This window comes from Halichoerus grypus, chromosome 14 (genome assembly GCF_964656455.1).
Source record: "Halichoerus grypus chromosome 14, mHalGry1.hap1.1, whole genome shotgun sequence".
In the NCBI taxonomy this organism is placed as follows: Eukaryota; Metazoa; Chordata; class Mammalia; order Carnivora; family Phocidae; genus Halichoerus; species Halichoerus grypus.
The window spans coordinates 8,226-17,392 of NC_135725.1; the positions used below are offsets into that span (position 1 = coordinate 8,226).

Here is a 9,167-nt window from a genome sequence, read left to right on the forward strand (position 1 = left end):
CAAACAATACACCAAGTCACTGGGTTCCACAAGGACAGACACCAAACACATGCAAGTCCAATGGGGGAGGACAGGCACGTGCGGAATCACAGATGCGGGAGCTCCCGAGGAAGGACTCTGGCAAAGGAAACCCTATGGAGGCAGCGCTGGTCACCCTCAGACTGGCAGGTGTCTGGTCTGGGGAGAACATGAGGAAGCGGAGGTCCAATGCAGGTCCCCTGGAGAGAAGGGTGACAGGCACCCCTGTCTGGGAGAACAGTGAGCAGCACCCATCCCAGGCCACAGGTGCACCCATCACCTGGCATGCTCGGCCTCTGACTAACCCCTGGAAACTGGCTCGGTTTTTCACGGATGTGTTTCCAGGAGTGTTCAGTACAGCGGTGGTGGAGAGAGCAGGGAATGGAACAACGCTAATGCCCAAGGAGATGGATGGGATCCACAGTCCCAGTCCTCATGATAGAATGTCCTGTAGCCACTGTCACATTGTCATTCGGGGCACAGGATCCGGGAAGCCCCTCCTGAGACCCCTCCTGCCACCCTGTTCCCGGGAACATTCAGAATTGGAGGAGGAGGAGGTGGAGAGGATCCAGGATGACAGAGGGCCAAGGAGAAGGAAGGTCAGCACTGGGAGGACCTGAGCCACCATCCAGGGCCCAGGCTGTGGTACCCTTGGACCTCACCCCAAATAAGGGCTCCTGATGGATGGACCCAACTTCTGCGGTTTCCCTCCCTCCCTCCCTCCCTCTCTCTACCTCCCTTTCTCCCATCCTTCCTCCCTCTAACTCCCTCCCTCCTTCCCCCCTTCCTCCCTCATTCCGCAGAGGATCTGGGGCCCCTGTTGTGGACTGAGCACTGGGGCTTCATCAGTGAGCATCCCCCAACCCACATGGTCACGTCCACTGTGGGAGGTGACAGGGGTCAGTCCTCAGGGCTAGGAGTGTGACGAGCACCAAGAATCTGCTCCTGAAAACAGGACTTTGTTGCACAAAGAACGGAGAGACCCATGCTTAGCACTTCCTCTAGAAAAATCTAGTCCTGAAAAGTGATGAAGAGTGAGTATATCCTAGACTTCCTGCAGTGTGAGTTCTAATGGCAGGTACACACTGATTCCTAGAACTAACAAAGTAAATTACCCAGTGTCGACTGGGGGGTTGTGACTAACTTTTCTGACCCAATGACAGCATTTCAGGCAACATCTCCAGGGCTTCCAAGTTGTCCCAAGGGTCTCTGCGATCCTCTGATCCTTCCATTGACCTCCTTGGGAAGCTCTGTCTTGTCATCTTCCTTGTCTCCTGCCCCTTCTGGGACCCTTCTGTGGCCTCCCTGCCAGGGCCACCCCCACCAGGACTCCCTGTGCCCTGTGGCCTGGCACCCACATCCCATGGGGCTCCTGTGAGCCCAGTGCATTGTGCAAAGCCTGTGCGCTCCCTCTGGGGTCACTTGGCATCTCCCCTTGCAGCTGCCTGCATCTTCCTGCACTGGGTCTCCTCTGAGCAGTCTGTGAGGCCAGACTGTGCCCATGTCACGGGCACGGAAGCGAGAGTCCAGAAGGTCCAGGCGATCTGCTCCTAGTCCCAACGTGTGGAGCCTGGGCCAAGGACGGTCAGCGAGCAGAGGAGGACTTGGGCCCAGGAAGCCTGAGGGAGGACATGGCACAGTGAGCCTGCAGGAGGAGAGTGAGCACCGTGGAGACCTGGCGCTCAGGCCTGCTGGGAGACCACATCCCACCCTCACCGGCTCTGTCCCGAGGTCTGGAGGTCGTCCGGGTATCCACCCTCACAGCCTGTAGGCTGGCAGTGGCTGGCAGGAGAGGAGGCACCTGGTGCAGGAGAGAGCCCTCAGCCAGAGAGGAGGGGGCAGGTGCTCCCCCAGCAGCTGCAGGAACTTGGGGTAGCCACCCTCCCAGGCTGCAGGTTGGCAGTGACTGGCAGGAGAGGAGGTACACCTGGTGCAGGACAGAGCCTTCAGTCAGAGAGGAGGGGGCAGGTGCTCCCCCAGCAGCTGGAGGAACTCGGGGTATCCACCCTCCCAGGCTGCAGGCTGGCAGGGACTAGCAGGAGAGGAGGTGCACCTGGTGCAGGAGAGAGCCCTCAGGCAGAGAGGAGGGGGCAGGTGCTCCCCCAGCAGCTGGAGGAACTCGGGGTAGCCATCCTCCCAGGCTGCAGGCTGGCAGTGACTGGCAGGAGAGGAGGTGCACCTGGTGCAGGACAGAGCCTTCAGGCAGAGAGGAGGGGACAGGTGCTCCCCCAGCAGCTGCAGGAACTCAGGGTAGCCACCCTCCCAGGCTGCAGGCTGGCAGTGACTGGCAGGAGAGGAGGTGCACCTGGTGCAGGACAGAGCCTTCAGGCAGAGAGGAGGGGACAGGTGCTCCCCCAGCAGCTGGAGGAACTCAGGGTAGCCACCCCCCCATGCTGCAGGCTGGCAGTGGCTGGCAGGGGAGGAGGCACCTGGTGCAGGAGAGAGCCCTCAGGAAGAGAGAAGGGGTAGGTGCTCCCCCAGCAGCAGGTGCGCTGGGGCAGGCTGAGGGGACATCAGTGGACAGCAGTGCCTGCAGCTGGGGTCTCCACACAGACCTCCTCCTTAGGCTCAGCACAAGCTTGTCTGGATGGCCTTTGTCCCCCAAATACAAAGTCTGGCCCAGGGCCCCCCCACCAAGCCCTGACTCCCAATCCTTTGTACTCAGCTCAAGTGACAAGAAATGGCCAATAGTTTAGGTGGTGTTGGGTGCACAGGGACATTTGCTTTTCTAGCCCATGCTGTAACGTTGCTGGCATTTTAAAGATCTCAAGGCTTTGATTCAAAAACGGTAGGATGCCGGGGACCCTAGTCGGCTTTCTGGAAACCTGCCTCTGTGCCTTGCAGCCATCCCATCCCACCAGCGCTGCTCAGAATCCCTCCAGGCCACAGACCCACAGTCTTGGGTCCTCAGATGGCCCAGACGATGTGCCTTCAAAAAGAGATCCCGGTGGGGCAGTAGGACACACTGCGGATTCCAGCAAATCCCCCTCCCAGAAACTGAGGGTACCCCTGGACGAGCTGTCTGAAAACAGCCAGGTCAGGGTTCCAGGAAGACACTAGAGGCACAGGAGTAATTGAGGGGCATCTGAAGGTCAGGTATGGGCAGTCAGAGCTTCCAGGCCCTTCTTCCCTAAAGCTCCTCATTCCTCAGCCTTTCTTCCAGTGATTCGCTCGGTTTCTATTTGCCCCAACTGTTATCCATTGCCTAGGCAGCAGAGATTCACGTTTGCCTTTAAATATTTTGGACAATGAATGTCCACTTCAGGACATAGCCACTTCACTACTGGGAGAGTTGGTAGCAAGCAAAAAGTCACAGAGGACTCCAAGGGTCTGGACTTGGTGTTTCCCTCTCCTGAGATGGGGACACCTGTGGGATGAGCAGGTGGCCAACTGGTGGGGGGGAGGGCAGGCACCTGACGTGGATAGATGGGCATCTGGACTGAACAGGTCTTCAAAGCTGCAGATTGGCTGGGATCATCTTCAGGCTGAGGAGGAAGGTGAGGGGAGCAGAAGGGACTGAGGAGGAAGTTGAGGGGAGCAGAAGGGACTGAGGAGGCTTGGCTTAGACAGGAGAGGGCTGAGACACTCCTTTGGGGGGAAAGTGGGTCAGGTCCAGGCTCACAGGGACAGACCTTGAGGCCATTGTGCTATGTGAAATAAGCCAGTCCCTAAAGGACCAATACTGGAGGACACCACTTGTGAGGGACAGAGAGCACTCCGATTCATAGAGGTGCAAGGAGCTGCTGGGTGCCAGGGCTGGGGAGGGGAAATGGGGGGTTAGTGTCTCCTGGGTAGAGGTTCAGTTTGGGATGATGACAAAGTTGTGGCAATGGATGGAGGTGGCAGGTGCAAAAGAGTGAATATACCTATTGCCACTGAATTGTACCCTGAAACGTGCTTAATGTTATCAGTTGTATGTCTATTACACAATAGGAAAGTAGTGAGTCAGGAGGACAGGTCCATCGAAAGTCCCAGGAAGGCCCAAGAGCAGGGATCCTGTATCTTAGTTCTCACTCTCATGCTCTGCACCTTGTTGGGTGTCTGAGCTCACAGTGGTTATCAGTAAATGCTTGCTAAGACACAGTGCAGGCAGATGGTCCAGAGAGAGTGCACAAACCATCTGTGGGCACTGAGGAATCCCAACAGGACATGCATCCAGACTGAGTGAGTGCCCACACTTCACAAACACCAGCATAAATAGCCATTTAAAGCGAAGGCAGACGCCACTCTGGAAAACACTATGGAGGTTCCTCAAAAAGTTGAAGAAAGAGCTACCTTATGACCGAGCAATTGCACTACTGGGTATTTACCCCAAAGATACAAATGTAGTGATCCGAAGGGGCACGTGCACCCCAATGTTTATAGCAGCAATGTCCACAATAGCTAAACTATGGAAAGAGTCTAGATGTCCATCAACAGATGAATGGATAAAGATATGGTGTGTGTGTGTGTGTGTGTGTGTGTGTGTGTGTGTGTGTGTGTGTGTGTGTGTATAGAGAGAGAGAGAGGGAGAGAGAGAGAATATTATGCAGCTATCAAAAAAAAATGAAATCTTGCCATTTGCAACAACGTGGATGGAACTAGAGTGTATTATGTTAAACAAAATAAGTCAGTCAGAGAAAGTCAGTTATCATATGATCTCACTGATATGAGGAATTTGAGGAACAAGACAGAGGATCATAGGGGAAGGGAGGGAAAAATGAAACAAGATGAAACCAGAGAGGGAGACAAACCATGAGACTCTTAATCTCAGGAAACAAACTGAGGATTGCTGGAGTGGAGGGGGTTGGGAGGGGTGGGGTGACTGGGTGATGGACATTGGGGAGGGTAGGTGCTATGGTGAGTGCTGTGAATTGTATAAGACTGATGAATCAAAGACCTGCACCCCTGAAACAAATAATACATTTTATGTTAATTTAAAAATCACTAAAATAATAAAAATAAAACAAAAGCAGGTGACCTCAAGCTGTATTACAAAGCTGTGATCATCAAGACAGTATGGTACTGGCACAAAACAGACACATAGATCAATGGAACAGATTAGAGACCCCAGAAATGGACCCTCAACTCTATGGTCAACTAATCTTCCACAAAGCAGGAAAGAATACCCAATGGAAAAAAGACAGTCTCTTCAATAAATGGTATTGGGAAAATTAGACAGCCACATGCAGAAGAATGAAACTGGACCATTCTCTTACACCATATACAAAGGTAAACTCAAATTGGATGAAAGACCTCAATGTGACACAGGAATCCATCAAAATCCTAGAAGAGAACACAGGCAGCAACCTCTTCGACCTCAGCCGCAGCAACTTCTTGCTAGACACGTCTCCAAAGGCAAGGGTAACAAAAGCAAAAATGAACCTTTGGGACTTCATCATGATCAAAAGCTTCTGCACAGCAAATAAAACAGTCAACAAAACTAGGAGGCAAGCCATGGAATGGGAGAAGATATTTGCAAATGACATTACAGACAAAGGGCTGGCATCCAAGATCTATAAAGAACTTCTCAAACTCAACACCCAAAAAACATATAATCCAATCAAGAAATGGGCAGAAGACATGAACAGACACTTCTCCAAAGACACACAAATGGCTAACAGACACATGAAAAAATGCTCCACATCACTAGCCATCAGGGAAATATAAATTAAAATCACATTGAGATACCACTTTATACCACTTAGAATGGCAAAAATCAACAAGGCAGGAAACAACAAATGTTGGTGAGGATGTGGAGAAAGGGGAACCCTCTTACACTGTTGGTGGGAATGCAAGCTGGTACAGCCACTCTGAAAAACAGTATGGAGGTTCTTCAAGACGTTACAAATAGAACTACCCTACCACCCAGCAATTGCACTACTGGGTATTTACCCCGAAGATACAGATGTAGTGAAAAGAAGGGCACCTGCCCCCCAATGTTCATAGCAGCAATGTCCACAATAGCCAAACTGTGGAAGGAGCCGAGATGCCCTTCAACAGACGAATGGATAAAGAAGATGTGGTATATATGTACAATGGAATATTACTCAGCTGTCAGAAAGGATGAATACCTACCATTTACATTGACATAGACGGAACTGGAGGGGATTATGCTAAGTGACATAAATAAATCAGAGAAAGACAATTATCATATAGTTTCACTCATATGTGGAATGTCAGGAATAGCACAGAGGACTACAGGGGAAGGGAGGGAAAACTGAACAGGAAGAAATCAGAGAGGGAGACAAACCATGAGAGACTCTGGACTCCAGTAAACAAACCGAGGGTTACAGAAGGGAGGAGGGTGGGGGGATGGGGTAACTGGGTGATGGGTATTAAGGAGGGCACATGTTGTGATGAGCACTGGGTGTTATAGGCAACTAATGAATCACTGAACACTACATCAAAATCTACTGATGTACTATATGTTAGCTAATGAATTTAAATTTAAAAAATTAAATAAAATTAATAAATAAAAAATAAATCCACGGCGGGAAATGGAAATAACCCAGAGGGCTCCATGCTCCTGGAGGCTGAGCTAGCGGTCACGGCCAAGGCCTCTGGTGGTGAGGGCACTGGGGTTCTGAGAGGTGGCTCGGTGCAACCCTGACCCTGAAGCCCCATGGCCATCGCAAGGTGCAAGGACTGGGAGGGAAGACCCAGCCAGGACCCGTTCTGGCTCCATGGCTGCTACAGGGCTGCTCCCAGCCCCACCAGGTGGTGTCTGTTTAGAACCAGGGAGAAAACCTTTTCCCTCAATTGTTCTTTTTAAAAATGGTTGCTCAGCATTGACACAGAAAAACATCTGACATAAAACTGGAGCCGTTCACAGCTGCAAATGACCCAGAAGTGATGAAAATGTAGTGAACACAAAGAGAGGACGTTGTATCCCCAGGCAGGCCTCCTGTGAGCAGGTGCGGCTGGGGCGCTGGACGTGCCCGTGCAGACAGTGCTGGACTCCACAGTATCCCTCGAGGGGACAGAAGTAGGAACCAGCTCTGATGGGTCCGCTGAAGTCAGCACCCCCTGATGGAGACAGGGACCAGGTGTCCTGGTGAGTTCCAGGTGTCCTGGTGATGCTTGGGCATGAGTTCCAGGTGTCCTGGTGATGCTTGGGCATGGCCCAAATCTCAGCTTCTTCATGACCCGGGGCCAGCCCAGCAGCTGCGGGTCCCGCAGGTCCTCCAGGGACAGCACCTTGGTGGGCTTGTGGTCCAGCAGGTACCTGTTCAGGTGGCTCTTATCGTACCACATGGCCTCGATTCCATTGGCCCAGTTGACCACCATCACCTGGTGAAAGGCTGAGGTCAGTCGGTGAACCTCCACCACAACACCCCGAAAAAGGCCCCCATGTAGTAAAAGTCGCCCTGGTCCTTGGGGATGTGGGCCTGGGACTGGGGCCAGCGCTCATAGCTTAAGTCCTCACAGGCCACCCAGTAGAAACCGGGGTGCAGGGTGCCAAAGAGGGGGGACAGGATCTCCATGCCCATGTGGTCACAGAACTTCATGTCCACAACCCCACACACCATGTCATCCACCTCATGGAGGAAGCGCTCCTCACAGAAGCGGCTCATCGTCGCCATGTGCTGCATGGACACATCCTGCCAGCGTGGGGCACTGCGGACCTCAAGAACCACCACCCTTCAGTGCTCCTGGAGGGGCACACGGGACACAGCAACTAGCTGGTTGGTGAAGACACAGTAGATGACCCTGTGTCCACCATGAAGTGATTCTGCAGGAACAGCTCCAGGAAGACCCCGTATCCACAGGGCCAGGGGACAGGCCAGGAAGAGGGTCACTGCCAGAGGCTGGTGGCAGGACCCCAGAGCTGGGGGTCATGGACGTGTGCACCTTCTTCATGGGGACAGGCCCTGTGCTGCTTTAAGCAACAGCCACCCTGGCCTGTCCTGAGCAAGTCCGCCAGCAGGGCCTCCCTACCTTCTGCTCCCAGAGATGGGGGCCATCAGCACCCCATCTTACACAGTGGAGCCTGAGGCTTAGGAGGCTGGAAACCCATGCAGCCCCACTGTCAGCATGCTGGAGACAGGAACACTCCCTGTCCTGAGCTCCCGGGCAAACCCTGCAGGTGCCCTCCCCTGGCTGAACCCCTGCAGGTTCTGTCCCCACCTGCCATGAGTTGAGCACCTTTGAACACAGCCCCTGTTTCTATGCCCTACAGACAGTACAATCAGCAGGGCCGGCCACCTGCCCCACTTTACCTTGAGTGGGCTGTCGCTGGTCCCCAACAGAGCTGTCTCCACCCCCTATAGGGTCCTCCCTTGAAGGCTACTGGGCCTCTGGATGACAAGGTCCATCAGTAAACCACTGGTATTCCTAGGAGGGGTCACCCTCGAACTCCCCAGATCAGGAATCAGGTTCAGCCCGTGGACAGGGAAGGGGAAAGACGACCCCTGGAAGAAAAGGGGGCTTGCTTAGACCCCAGCCTTGAATCCAACGGTGTAGCTTCTGGTTCCAGGTCTACATCTCCCCGGCCCCAAGAAGTTGGAAGTCTTGTCCAACCACCTCACGTGGCTGGTCCCCCTTTGAGGGGACTACCTGCCTCTCACTGTGGGGACAGCAGCTCCCCCATTGTCAGCAAGGGTTGTGAGCCCCTCTGAGACTGATTTTTTTAAAGACTTTATTTGACAGAGAAAGAGACAGCTAGAGAGGGAACACAAGGAGGGGGAGTGGGAGTGGGAGAGGGAGAAGCAGGCTCCCCGCTGAGCAGGGAGCCTGACATGGGACTTGATCCCAGGCCCCTGGGATCACGACCTGAGCCGAAGGCAGACGCTTAATGACTGAGCCACCCAGGCGCCCTGAGACTGATTTTTTTACACGGGCACTAAGACTACTTCCCTGGCCTGCCCCATACCTCGCAGGTTAGTAAATCGCTCACACAGGGAAGGCGGGTACTACATTTAAATAGGGGACGAGCACACTCACCCAGCAGACATGAGTCAGGTCACCAGGGGGCAAGTAGAGGCCCAGCCAATGGGAGAACAAGCCAGGCATGATGCAAGGGGAGAGAAGAGTGCTCCTGGCAGAGGGCACAGAGAATGTAAAGGATTGGAGTCAGGCCCAAGGCACATGTGGGACAACCACACAGCTGGGTGGCCCACAGAGGGGGGCTGCGGTGGGAGAGGTGAGGCTGGAGAGGACAGACAGGT

At 53.6% G+C, this 9,167-nt stretch overlaps 1 pseudogene; it reads right to left on the reverse strand.

The window, feature by feature from the left end:
• Window positions 1-6,938: 6,938 nt before the first annotated feature.
• Window positions 6,939-7,768, reverse strand: LOC144380132 (histo-blood group ABO system transferase 2 pseudogene; annotated as a pseudogene).
• Window positions 7,769-9,167: the final 1,399 nt, after the last annotated feature.